General features: G+C 44.5%; 1 long non-coding RNA gene across 1 annotated transcript; it reads right to left on the reverse strand.

Moving 5' to 3' along the window:
• Positions 1–260: 260 nt before the first annotated feature.
• LOC124301682 (uncharacterized) lies at positions 261–9,735 on the reverse strand. The gene is made up of 3 exons (XR_006907536.1): positions 9,603–9,735; positions 1,611–1,612; positions 261–346 (listed from the first exon to the last, which is right to left on the reverse strand). It is a non-coding gene; the product is annotated as an uncharacterized LOC124301682 (long non-coding RNA).
• Positions 9,736–14,697: the final 4,962 nt, after the last annotated feature.

Raw genomic sequence — 14,697 nt, forward strand, 5'->3', positions numbered from 1 at the left:
AAGCGGTAGCTTTAACACGAGAGACGGTAGTTAACAGAGAAAAATAGACGTAGGCCGAGAGATGCGATATAATGCAAGAGTTGACTTAGAACTACACGTCACTGGGCGACGTGATCTTACCCAAGTTGCAAATGACACTACGAAAATTATTATTCTGTTAATTAGAACGAGAGAATTTTACTGCGATCGGTAGAAAACAACGAAACGGTAGTTCGGTAGAGGTACGACAAATTTACCATAAATTACAACCAAGATGAGAGATTGACAGTTAGTAACAATTTACTAAGTTGGCAAACGATCGACTCGGTAGCCTTCGGTAGAGTTATTCATACGGTAGATTCGATAACTTATAATCATTACATAATTGAGGAATTAAATAGTGAATTCCTAAACATAACTTTTGAGAGAATACCAAAATACAAAGTTATGAGAGTGAGAGAATTTCGGAGAATTTACCAAATAGAGAAATCTACAAAAATACACCGCAATACAAAAGAATAAGTCACAGAACTTAATTTAACAAAATACAGGCAAATAAATAACAGGCAGAGATAGTATAAAATTGTCAATAATAATAAGGAAAAATGCGGTAATCTATAAGGGTGATTCTACGCTCGCTTGTACTCCAAGGAACTCGATTAACGATACAATAGGCACAAAAATAAATAAAAATATAATAAGCAATAACGGAAATAAAATATAAAACACACTACTATTACAAGAAGAGTATGGAATAGAATATGAAGCCAATAGGGCTCAAAATACGATAGAAAATACGGAAGCAAAATAATAGAGATTCACAAATAATTAGAAAAGTCATAGATACAAGAGATAATTATTTGGCAGTTACGAGGTCGCTCAGATACGAAAATAATGAATTACTGAAATCATGCAGTCACGCGGAAGTCGTGGACCATGATTCACACAAAATGGCATCACACGATGCAATCAAGAAACAATAAATATAATATTAATGACCGGGATCATGCAGCCACACGGCGGCTTACAGCAACTTTAACCGTGGACCATGATTCACGCAAAATCGATAAATATTACGAGAAAGAATAGAAATTGTGAGCAACTTCGTAACAGTACAATTCAAAGGCAGAAGCCTTACCTTAACGGTCGATCTCAGGCACACAAACTGATTTTAATTTAAATTATACTATAGAATAACAAAACTGGGAAGGAAAGGAAAAGAGAAGGAAAAGAATTTAGAAAGACAAAGGTACTCGGTAGGATAGACGGTAGAACGAAAGCGGTAGGATAGACGGTAGAACGGTAGCTTAAAACGGTAGAGAGGTCGGGAGAGCAATCGGAAAATTGAAGCTGTTCCTCAACAGGTCCAGCGTAGAATAGCAGGTCGTAGTTCAGCTCGCCGATCTCGCGGTTGTCGTGAGGTGATTCTTCTTCTTTGATTGGTCGCTTGACCCCCACCGCAAATAGGCCATCCCCCTGTGGCGAATATCGGTTACTGCGTGGTCGTACGTTTTCCAAAAATTACCGCTAGATGTTGTGCAATGTGCTGCTCGCCATTTCGTCGTTGACACCAACTCGTACGGTTTCATAGTCGCTCCAGTTTGCAGTCCAGGCTGCCTATCCTCGGGGACTTCTTTGACAGAGGCACGCACAGGGTGCCTCTCGGTCAAAGTTAGCGGGTGGAGAGTGACGCCTCATTGTTCACCTCCACCGACTTTTGTACAGGCAGTAGCTAGCTGCCTGTACCTGAGGCCGTGCAGTCAGACGGTTGGCCAAACCGTGGACCACGACCCACACAATCGGTCCTCGTCGATAGGGAGGCGGCTAGTTTCTCTTTGAAGAACGATGCCCCCGGCCGCCGGGAGGATTTTTATCTCCCTGTTCACCGGCAGTCGAGGCGATACGGAAGGTTCGGATGGGTGCTACCCCAGGTGTATATAAAGGTGCACCAAGGTAGCCAGTGTAGTCTGGTGAGACCGTCAGTAGGCGAAGTCGTCGAGAGCTGCAAACGGTAGATAGTGGTCCCTTGTTGATCGGGATCGTAGTCGTCCAAGTACCTTGTTAGCTTGCGCCGAAGCGCGAAATAAAGAATTTACAGAAAAGAATTAGTTAAAAGTAGATATTGCCTATTTTGTATCGAGTTCGTTTGGAGTACCCTGCTGAGGACGCGTAAATTAAAAATAATAGCGGTTGTGTGCCCTTGTGACGGGCGATTCTGAAACGCCACGTTACAACTCCCTCCCCCCAGGGGGAGACCGGGCAGGTCTTCTACCTAGGTAAAGTCACGAAGGCTCTTATTAGAAATCATGGAGGCTGACCCGTGAACTGACGAATAATTGAATTCGTTGTCCATTGACAACACTAGCAAAAAGAATTAACGGAAATTACGTAAGAGACGATAGAAATGGAAAACGCGTATGCTTCGGTAGTTTTTAACGTATGCTGGTGTGCGTCAGTTAATAAAATCAGAAAAGTATGGTAAAAGATCACACAAAAGGCGAGTTAGGAAATTTTTGGCTTGTACAACCGAGCGGTGATTGTTGGTTTTTGCTTTTGGTTTAAAAGTTTTGCCTTTACCTCAGTCAGTGACGGTTTTTGCGAGAAATCAGTTGATATAGAGGGTTGTTTAGAGTGATTACGAAACAGGTAACGTTGACGGAATAAGTCAGAATCGGAGTTTTTTCACGGTAGCTTAAATCGGTAGGGAGGTTGTTAAATTTTCACGACAGCTCGGAACGGTAGAACTAAAGTAAAGTTTTGACGGTAGCTTAAATCGATAGGAAGGACGTTAAATTTTCACGACAGCTCGGAACGGTAGAACTGAAGTAAAGTTTTGACGGTAGCTTAAATCGATAGGAAGGACGTTAAATTTTCACGACAGCTCGGAACGGTAGAACTGAAGTATAGTTTTGACGGTAGCTTAAATCGGTAGAAATGAAGTTACGCATTTGAGGATAAATCAAACGGTAGAAATAAAGTGGAATTTAGACAATGACTTGAACGGTGAAGGTAGAATTAAGTTTTCCGATAGCTTAGCGTTGCGGAAATGAAGTTAGATCTTTACGGTAGGTTGACGGTAGCTGAAAACGGTAGATACGGTAGAATCGGTAGAATCGGTAGAAAGAGAAACGGTAGCTTAGAGAAATCGGTAGAGAGAAGAAAAAAAAAATGGGTTTAAATGAATTTAGTGAAAACTCGAAGGTCGAAATAGAATTTTGAATTAGATAGGCCGAAATAGAATTTAGAAAAGAAATTTAACCGAAGGGCACTTAAGGTGGCGGATCCTTAGGCTCCCGGCGTTGGTATGGGCCCGTAAGGTGAGCGCTGTCCGCCTTGCGGGGCCGAACTTGATACCGCTCCAAAAAGTCGAGTGCCCAACCAGCGCGGCACCGTGGACACTCGGCTTTGGTAAAACCGGGCTGCTTACAGCCGTAGCAGAACTTTTTTCGGGGCTTCGTGCACTGGCGTGCAAGGTGCCCCACCTGGTCGCAGTTGCAGCACGCTCGGGGGTCGCGTACCGCCGGGGCTGGCGCTGGGGCCGACGTGGATGGTGCGGGCGGTGGAACGGCTGCGGTCGGAGGTTCGTTGATGCGGACCTTCGGTGTAAAGCTGAAGTCCGGCGACTCAGCTCGTGATGCGCGTGGTTTGGTTGTGTCCGCTTTACTGGCCCCGGACTCAGCGAACCTGACGGTTCGTTTTGGTTTTGGGCTGGCTGGTGGTGGCCGGATCAATTCTTCTTCCTGCATGCCGCTGTGTTCGGGAGAGGAAGTTAGGGAGGAGGAGGAGGAGTGAAGGGGAACGGCAGTGTCGGGAGAGTCAGAAGAACGGGTGGAGTCGGGAGAGGCGGTGAAAGCGGTAGAAGGTTGGGGTTCGGTAGAGGAAGTAGAAGCGGTAGAAAAGGTGGATAGGGGGGAAATCAGTGGGATGGTGACGGATGGATCGGTAGTGGGGTTCGGATGACGACAGCGGCAGCAGCAAGGCGGGCAGGCAACCGTCTTGCTTGGTAGGTCAGTCTGGACAGCCTGGTCCACACCTTCAGGCATTTCCCGTATGGTTCCCCGGGCTGCTTGGGCCGATCTGAGTATTCGGTCGTCCTCCTCGGCCTCGATGTATGCCAGCCGGATCTCACGGGCGAGGTCCGGGCACCATACCGGCATGAACCGTATAAATTCTGCAAAAGGTTCCAGCCGACGCCAGCCGCGCAGGACGTATGCATGTGGAGGGGCCTCGTCTCCCATGATTTTGGGCTTGGTTTGGCTGTTGAGTTACGAAGGCTAAGTTTTATAGGTCTTTAGGTCTTTTACATGCACTTTTCCCACTACATTATTCCCATCTACTTGTTGTAGTTCAACCACCACCGGAGAGAGAAAACGGGAGATTCGGTAAGGTCCACTAAATTTTGGCGCCAGTTTGGCAGCAACGTGTTGAGTAGCAGACGACAGCGTGTGCTGTCGTTTTAACACAAGGTCGTTCACAGCGAAAGCTGGATCTCGCCGCCGGAGATCATAGTATCGCGCTTGTTTAGCGAAGGCGTCGTCAAGGTTTTCCGTGACCCAGTCCCTAAGTAGTTGGATATGTGTCATTCGCTCTGCCCATAATTTTGGAGGTGTGGGTTCTATCTCGATTTTGTCGGTAGCTGATCGTCGGTAGGAATTAATCGGTTCGGGTACGCGGCCTAGATTTAGGAAAGCGGGACTTGTATTGAGTGAGGTATGGTGCGCGGTGTTGTACGCGAATCGGAAGTCTGAGAGGTGTCGGTCCCATTCTCGGTGATCGTCGTTCAAAAAGGTAACTATCATGGTCTTTAGAACGCGGTTAACCCTTTCGACCGGGTTGGCTTGTGGATGGTACGGTGGTGTCGTGGTATGTTTTATGCCATGGGCTTCCGCAAGTTCCTTGATTGTACGGTTATTAAATTCCGTTCCATTATCCGTGAGCAATACCTGGGGAGTTCCCCACCTCGATAGTACTAAATCTTTAAACGTTTCACTAATCTTTTGTCCGGTAGCTTTTCTAAGGGGAGCGCATTCAATCCATTTGGTGAAGAGATCTTGCATTACCAGTACGTACGCAAACCCAGATTTACTCGGGGGAAATGGTCCCATTATGTCGGCTGCTACGACGATCCACGGTTGTTCTACGATGCGCCTTCCCATTAAACCCGCGGGGGCAGCTTGGGTCACTTTACATTTTTGACAGGTATCGCATTTCCTCACGTATTCCGTAGCGGTATGGTACATCCCTGGCCAATAATAACGGGTAGCTAAACGGCGGTAGGTTTTCTCTATTCCCGGATGACCGGACTGAGGGTCATCGTGAGCTTCTTGTAAAACAGTTTCGCGTTGCTCTTCGGGTATGACTAATTTCCAGGCGTTTAAATCTTGTACTAACGTACCGATTAAAGGGTCCGTGCGTCGAACGTATAGGTTACCGGTTTCTATTTTCCAATCCGGGAACTTTCCGGGAGTGTTTTCGACGTCGCGTTTCCGGCGGTCGTACCAGGTTAGTTGATCTGGTATGATAGTGGCGGTAGCTTCATCGGCGGTAGAAAATGAATTTAAAGCAACATCAGGTTCCGGGATTCGGGAGAGTGCGTCCGGCACGTGATTCAAGGCGCCTTTACGGTATACGGTAGTGAAATCATAGCCAAGTAATTCAAGTGACCATCTAGCTAATCGACCGGTAGGATTCTTTCGTTTGTGAAGCCATTGGAGGCTGCTATGGTCGGTCACGACCGTGAAATGGTACCCTTCGATATACGGGCGGAATTTTCCGATTGCCCAGATAACGGCGAGGCATTCTAGTTCGGTAGCGGAGTACTTCCTTTCGGCATCCGATAGGGTTCTGCTCGCGTATGCGATCACGTGCTCTCCGTCTTGGTCGGTTTGAGTTAGAACGGCGCCTAGTCCGCAATTACTAGGATCAGTTTGTACAACGAAAGGAATATTAAAATTAGGGCACGATAGCGTCGGAGCGGTAGTTAATCGGTTTTTAATTTCTTCAAAAGCGAGAGATTGCGATTCAGCCCAAGTCCATAATTGGGTTTTTCGCAAAAGCCGCGTCAGTGGTTCGGTTATCGAGGCAAGATTTGGAATAAACCTTCGGTACCAAGAAGCCATTCCTAAAAATCGACGTAGTTGTTTTACTGTATGTGGAACCGGATAATTTACAACGGGAGCTATCTTGTCTGGATCTATTTGTAACCCATATTCGTTAACTAGAAAGCCGAGATATTTAACTTCAGAGAAACAAAATTCACATTTATCAGGGTTGACCGTGAGGTTCGCGTGTCGGATAGTTCGTAAAACGCATCGTAACCACTCGAGATGTTCGTCAAATGTTTTTGTGGCGATGATAATGTCGTCCAGATAGGCGAAAGCGTATGGGTCCATGTCTGGTCCAATTAAGCAATCTAACAACCGTTGGAACGTAGCCGGTGCTCCGGTTAATCCGTACGGCATTCGCGTAAAGTGAAAAAGTCCTTTACCGGGAACAATGAAAGCAGTTACCTCGCGACTCGCTTGAGTTAGAGGGATTCGAAAATATGCCTGACTTAGGTCGATAGTCGAAATATACCGGGTGGATCGGAGTTTGTCCAGAATGCTGTCCATTCGCGGTAGCGGATACGCGTCCTTTTTGGATGCCTGATTTACTTGCCGGAAGTCAATGCAAAAACGGTAGGAGCCATTTGGTTTTTTAACCATTACAATCGGACTTGCCCATTCGCTATGCGAGGGTTCGATAATTCCGTTAGCGAGCATTTTATCAACCTCCTCATCGACAGCTTCTTGTATTTTTGGCGATACTCGATACGCTCGTTGCCTAATCGCGGGATGGTCACCTACGTCTATGTGGTGGGTGGCCAAATTAGTCGCACCTATTTTATCGGACGCTGGAACTATCTCTGTTTTTAATAAATTCCGTAATTTGACAGCCTGCTCGTCGTTCAGAGCTACAATTCCGTTACATTGGGTATCGGGAGTAAATCGGGAGTGTGTTTGAAATTTATAAGTTACGGGAGAATTATACTTGAATGACCAGTTAGGTTCTGTGAAATCTACTATTATATCAAATGTGTGAATGAAATCTAGACCTATTATGCAATCAAAGCTAAGGGAAGGTATAACGCGAACGTGAATATCGCGGGTAGTTCCTTCCAATTCTATCGGCACGATTATTTCACCCGTGACGTCAGCCTTTCGGCCGGCGGCCGTTACGACTGCTCCGCTATGAGATTTTTGAATTAGGAAACCTCTCGATTCGATCAATACCGAAGTTTTTAAATTTACAAAGGTTCGTGATGAACCGCAATCAAACAAGGCCGTTACACGTAAATCGCATATTTTGAGAATCAGAAATAACAGTGGTTTCCCGTAAAGCGGGTAGACTGGACTGCAGGAGTCAGTTTGTTCAATAGGTGGACCGGTAGTAGTATTAATAATGTCGGTAGTATTAATAATTTCGGTAGCATCAATGATTTCGGTAGTGTTATTAATTTCGGTAGTATTATTAATTTCGGTAGCTAAAGAACAAGGTCTGACAATTTGTTCGAGCGAGGTTTTGGGCTCTATTGTGAGTCTGGGTTCCGAGGTTGCCCTTGCGCGCGGTTCCCGTGGTAGTTTTCCGCACACCGGGTACATGTGGCTCGGGTATATCCTATCAATCCGCACGTGAAGCAGAATTTTGTGCGCGGCGCGGTGCACTTTCTCTGATGATGACCAGGTTGCTGGCAATTGTAACACACAAATCTGGAGCTTGTGCGTGCAGTTATTTGTTCGGTAGACGGTAGAAATGGATTGGAACCGGTAGATGGAGCGGTAGAAGTTGCAGGCGAGTTAACGTTATTCGGATTTTCATTTTGACGGTAATGATTCCGGTGGCCGGTATTATTCCTAGGTGGTCGTTGGTTATAACGCGGGTCAGGTCTAGAATCCGGGGGTCTTCTGTTGATGTTTGGGTTTGATCGATTCTCTCGAATAGGTGTTCTATACGCAGCATTAACATCATCGTTTGGTTCGTTCTCTAGATGTAAGTTGGCTAACGCGAATCGCGATTGACGAGAGTTAGCGCGTGCTCCGCGATATGCTAGTTCCGGTAGCAGTGAGTTTTCGGGAATCGGTGGTACGTGATATCTGTTACTAGCCGCAAAACTCGTCTCTAATTGTCGGGCGATATCCTCTAAATCATCCAGATCTTCGAGCTCTCTTCTTCTTATCAATACTTGAAAACGCGGTAGCAGGTTTCGATAGGCATAATCCATCTCCTCGTCGTGTGAGAATCTGGGATTTAGTCGATTAAAATACGAACGCATATAGGTAAGGTAATCAACGACTGGCTCGTTTTCGCCTTGCGTACGGTTACGGATCTCTTCACGCAATGTGAATTGTAAATTCGGATCGCCGAACCTATAACGCCAAGCGCGTTCAAAATCGGAGAAATCGTGCCATTGAGGTCGTTTGTTTCGGAACCAGTATAAAGCTACTCCAGAGAGGAAAAACGGGAGACTGTTAAGAATATCATTATCGCGTAAATTAAACAAAGTTCTACCCTCCTCTATTCGCGTTAAGAAAGCTTCGGAATCTTCATTACGCGTTCCTGCAAATCTTAGATTCCATTTTCGCATAGCCTCCTGTGCGGCGAGCGTATTTGGGGTGTTATTATTAAAACGCGGCGTGTTATGATGGAACGAGGGAGCTTCGCGACGCGGTGTAAAACTAGGCGGTATCGGGAGGTATTCTCGCGCAGTGTCTATATTTTGCGTTCGGTGTTCCAAAGAACCTCTGACATCGATAGCCGGAGCGCTGTTTTGGTTCGACAATGAATCATGCATATCACCGGGAGAAGTATTATTTAACGACCTATGACTTTCCGTGCTTATTCTGATTTCACGCGTCGATTGTGGGCTTTGCCTCTCGTCCGTCGGTATTTGTAAAGACGAGGGGCCGGCTTCGACACCAAGCATCGTTTTATCAGGAGTCGCAGGATCAGTCATTTCTCCGCGAGAAATTCGGTAGAATCGGATTAAACGATCTCGTAAAGTCGGTAAAGTTCCTTCTGCTGATAATGCACGCTGTCTTAGCTCGTGACGTAATTCCGCTGCAGTTAACAAATATATCCACGCGTCCTTTACAGACGGCAACGAAGGCATGTATTGTTGTTTACTATTTACAAAACTGCTTGTAACGAACACGGATGATCCTGAGTGTCAATACGCGGTCACGAACAATAAACACGGTCTCGCTCGTGAGTTGTCAACAACTATTGCGGGCGAATAAAAAAAATTGTTTGCGCCGCGCGCTGCTCTCCGCGAACAATGCGTCGGCTAGAAGTAAGACTCGCGGGGGATTATACCGTCGTTGGAATAATATCTTTAATCCGGGACGTTCCGTCCGCTAAATATTTAAATATTTGGGGTCGATTGGTCACTCAATATCAACTGTTTTTCCAGATCTTTTTGAATCTTCAGGTTAGTAACTGACTGAATAAAAGCGGGAAAAGGTTTCTTTTGTTAATGATAATTTCTCTCTTTCACTCTCTCTCTCTTATTCTCTCTCAAGTTTTTAATTGAATTATTAAAAGGAAAATGAATAAGTCAATCGTTATAATCATTATATAATCATTACATAATCATTACATAATTGAGGAATTAAATAGTGAATTCCTAAACATAACTTTTGAGAGAATACCAAAATATAAAGTTATGAGAGTGAGAGAATTTCGGAGAATTTACCAAATAGAGAAATATACAAAAATACACCGCAATACAAAAGAATAAGTCACAGAACTTAATTTAACAAAATACAGGCAAATAAATAACAGGCAGAGATAGTATAAAATTGTCAATAATAATAAGGAAAAAATGCGGTAATCTATAAGGGTGATTCTACGCTCGCTTGTACTCCATAGAACTCGATTTACGATACAATAGGCACAAAAATAAATAAAAATATAATAAGCAATAACGGAAATAAAATATAAAACACACTACTATTACAAGAAGAGTATGGAATAGAATATGAAGCCAATAGGGCTCAAAATACGATAGAAAATACGGAAGCAAAATAATAGAGATTCACAAATAATTAGAAAAGTCATAGATACAAGAGATACTTATTTGGCAGTTACGAGGTCGCTCAGATACGAAAATAATGAATTACTGAAATCATGCAGTCACGCGGAAGTCGTGGACCATGATTCACACAAAATGGCATCACACGATGCAATCAAGAAACAATAAATATAATATTAATGACCGGGATCATGCAGCCACACGGCGGCTTACAGCAACTTCAACCGTGGACCATGATTCACGCAAAATCGATAAATATTACGAGAAAGAATAGAAATTGTGAGCAACTTCGTAACAGTACAATTCAAAGGCAGAAGCCTTACCTTAACGGTCGATCTCAGGCACACAAACTGATTTTAATTTAAATTGTACTATAGAATAACAAAACTGGGAAGGAAAGGAAAAGAGAAGGAAAAGAATTTAGAAAGATGAAGGTACTCGGTAGGATAGACGGTAGAACGAAAGCGGTAGGATAGACGGTAGAACGGTAGCTTAAAACGGTAGAGAGGTCGGGAGAGCAATTGGAAAATTGAAGCTGTTCCTCAACAGGTCGAGCGTAGAATAGCAGGTCGTAGTTCAGCTCGCCGATCTCGCGGTTGTCGTGAGGCGATTCTTCTTCTTTGATTGGTCGCTTGACCCCCACCGCAAATAGGCCATCCCCCTGTGGCGAATATCGGTTACTGCGTGGTCGTACGTTTTCCAAAAATTACCGCTAGATGTTGTGCAATGTGCTGCTCGCGATTTCGTCGTTGACACCAACTTGTACGGTTTCATAGTCGCTCCAGTTTGCAGTCCAGGCTGCCTATCCTCGGGGACTTCTTTGACAGAGGCACGCACAGGGTGCCTCTCGGTCAAAGTTAGCGGGTGGAGAGTGACGCCTCATTGTTCACCTCCACCGACTTTTGTACAGGCAGTAGCTAGCTGCCTGTACCTGAGGCCGTGCAGTCAGACGGTTGGCCAAACCGTGGACCACGACCCACACAATCGGTCCTCGTCGATAGGGAGGCGGCTAGTTCCTCTTTGAAGAACGATGCCCCCGGCCGCCGGGAGGATTTTTATCTCCCTGTTCACCGGCAGTCGAGGCGATACGGAAGGTTCGGATGGGTGCTACCCCAGGTGTATATAAAGGTGCACCAAGGTAGCCAGTGTAGTCTGGTGAGACCGTCAGTAGGCGAAGTCGTCGAGAGCTGCAAACGGTAGATAGTGGTCCCTTGTTGATCGGGATCGTAGTCGTCCAAGTACCTTGTTAGCTTGCGCCGAAGCGCGAAATAAAGAATTTACAGAAAAGAATTAGTTGAAAGTAGATATTGCCTATTTTGTATCGAGTTCGTTTGGAGCACCCTGCTGAGGACGCGTAAATTAAAAATAATAGCGGTTGTGTGCCCTTGTGACGGGCGATTCTGAAACGCCACGTTACAGTCTTTAAAAAGAATAAGGTTGCTGCGCCAACCGACATTATTGTAAAAACAGTCTTGTTTCAGACTTTAAGGCTAGATCGCGATGTCGTCTCCCGCGCAGCTCTACTTAGTCCTGGGGTTGGGCGGGGTGGTGCTCCCTCGTCGCCAGCTGGTATCTCGCGGTTGCCTTGGTTGGGTGTAGGCAAGGTGAGCGGGGAGGCTGTGGCTCGCCGGCTGCCAGCGGGAATCGCGTCCGCCTTGCATTCCCGCGCTGCGGGGATCTGCGTTGCCTCCCCCTCCGCAGCCTCGGTGTCCTTCCCGCGAGATCTCCGTGGTTCCGCCTTGCCTCGAAAGATGTTCGGCGTCGGAGTTGGTCGCTGGAGGGAGCCGGTGCACTCAAAAAAAATAAAAAAAAATAAAGCCTGAAATATCTTGGTCGCAATGCGCTATTGCGTCCCTGTCGAAGCTCGGGTGCGTGACTCCAGTTCTGGCGCTCTCTAGGATTATTTCGCGACTCGATTTTCTAAACCCTGATTCCGGGATCTCGCCCAGGGTTCAGGGAGTCTCTTGCAACGGGCAGGCCTAACCGAACTGCCACGTTACAGGATATATGAAACAATTGTTGACGTCGACGTTGAGGGTTATTTTTATACCCTCTGAGATATTAATTGCAAGGAAATAGTATCTGAGATTCGAGATAACTATGCAGCTGCGGGTTGTGCGAAACCGTTCCTTCTCTCGGTTGATGGGAGTTTCTAACATCCTTTGCGAAGTAATGTAATTTGAACATAGTTCACCACTCCATGAAGATATCCTCGCGGCATGTGACATTGCGTCCGTCCAACGGTTACGACGGATTATCCTGTAAAGTATAAGCGTGTTAATTTGGTTGTTTCGCTTTTTCAATGCAGAATCCATAACACGATTAGTACTTGTCGATAAAAATATACTTTGGCAGAGAACTCGTGCCCTCCCCTCCTTATTATATAAAGACACATACAAATACATGGGTCCTCTTCTGTTCTCTTACAGCCATGTGTCGGCGTTATCTCACTATACCCAAAAATGTTAAAAAAGAATGGTCGAATCTGATGAAATGGAATGGTGTGATTGAAAATTTTCATCGTCTTGAATAATCCGGAAAGTTGAGATAATTCTTTTGAAATTAGGATATTCATTTTTTACAAATCACTCTAAATTTCACCGTGTACAATATTTTACTACCGATAGCAGATATCTAATGTATGGTCATTCGAAATGAATATGAATGGGAAATTCCTCGTCAAACCCGACGGATTATTTGTAATCGGAGAGATTTTTTACAGACTGTATAAAATGGTAGAAGCCTCGCCAAAAAATGGTACCATTAAACAATTCGTTCGTTAATAACAATTACAATGTTCAGTGTTTCCGGATAAACCAAAGTTTTCTACGCAAGCTTATCCTCTCTGCTCGCGAATGTGCTGTGAATCATTTTTCTACGTCAAATAGAACCGGAGATGAGATATCGATTCTTCAAGTTTACTGGGCGCTCATTTTGCAACAAAATTAAATGACTCGGCGCTTCCGGAAAAAAAAATTGTAGAAATAGGTTTTGACATTTATGCTCGTACATCACTTCGAAAGAGCTTTCATTGCTTTGGAAAATACGCGGTCATTTTTTCTCAGGATGATATTTCTGACTCAAGAATCTAAATTTCGTCCCAACTGACGTTTTATGGTTTATATGATGAAATAATAACAGTAGTAATATTTATTTTTCTCAAGATTTGAAATTTCCCGCATATTTGCATCGTACTTAGGGTATTTGTCAACACGTGAAAATTTCTCCAATTATCGGGAAAAAAATGACCGTACGATTATAATAATTGAACCCTCCGAGCATTCGAATCTAGACTCCGGTAAAATTCTTGTTCTGCACACTCCTAACGAAAAATCAAAATGATTATACATATATCAAGAAAACGGAGAAAAAAAAATTTGCAACACGTATACAATTTGGTCACTGAATATTTTGAAAAATGTATAACAAATCATTTGAACATTCACAAGAGATTACCGGTAAACCGCTAATGCGCCAGTAATCGATCTGAATCTCTGTAAGTCGTAATTTCAATCGAGAGCGGGTGTCGTTCTAGCTGACAGTCGTATGACAGGCTCGATAAACATATTTCCCATCAGGATGTTTAGAGATTCTAATGTCTTTATGCCATGATTCATGTAATCATTTCCTGGAATTCTCCTAACGCGTCGCGGCATGCTCACAGAAATGTGTAATGGCTATGTACTTGAATAACATAAAATGGTTCTAATTTAAATAATATTCTGATCATCTCCAATATTTCACAAACGAATATGACGCACAGTACTACAAATTCAGCAACATAGGCGGCTGAAATATTTCAAATACCTCACAACTAAATACATATGATAGATATATTCGAAAGCTTGATTGTATGAAAAACTCAAAATTATATTAGTATGGAATTTTGTATTCTAACGATTACCTGCACCACGATCAATGTACAACACAAATTACGTCACAGGAGATTCGTCACGAAGAATTTTTATCTGTCACACGACTGCCCGCTAGAACGATATAACCCTATCTCTCGATTGAAATTACGGACAACTGTGAGTAACTGTGATTTGTACATTCATCAGAAACGTGGTACGAGGAAACGTAACTAATATTATTTATTTGGCTTGGTCCTTTACCTTACTTGCAGCCCTGTTTTCTTTTTCCCGATGAGCGTCTGAAATGTACTGTGGTTCTCTGATCTCCATATTTCTTAGCAGGCGGCTGTCAATGATCTCAAACACCATACAACATTTATAGAATCTCGTCAAGAAGGGTTGCATTTTTGTAGACCAGAAGTCGGCGTTGCTCTCAACAACTATACTTTTCAGGCCTCGTGGTGTCCAAACAGCAAAGATGCGGTACTTTCTACGGGTGACGTGCAGCTGACCTTGCACTTGGTAGAAGTACTCGTGACTCTCGTTCATGTTCTCGCCTCGGCTGTCAAAAATACGATGCACGTTTCCTTTTCTTTGTGCGATCGCTTCTTCCGGGGCGAAGTTCTTTATGGAAAACGGGCACTTGATTTCCACAATCCCATCGTCGCCGATTACACCGTCTGGCGACGCGCCGATGTACGGTAGCTCCTCATCGATGAACAACCCACACTCCGTGATGTTGATATTGCGCTCGGTGGCCAATTGTTTTCGCGCCTGTTCTTCGCATTGCCGGCT

The sequence above is a fragment of the Neodiprion virginianus genome, chromosome 3 (assembly GCF_021901495.1).
Source record: "Neodiprion virginianus isolate iyNeoVirg1 chromosome 3, iyNeoVirg1.1, whole genome shotgun sequence".
In the NCBI taxonomy this organism is placed as follows: Eukaryota; Metazoa; Arthropoda; class Insecta; order Hymenoptera; family Diprionidae; genus Neodiprion; species Neodiprion virginianus.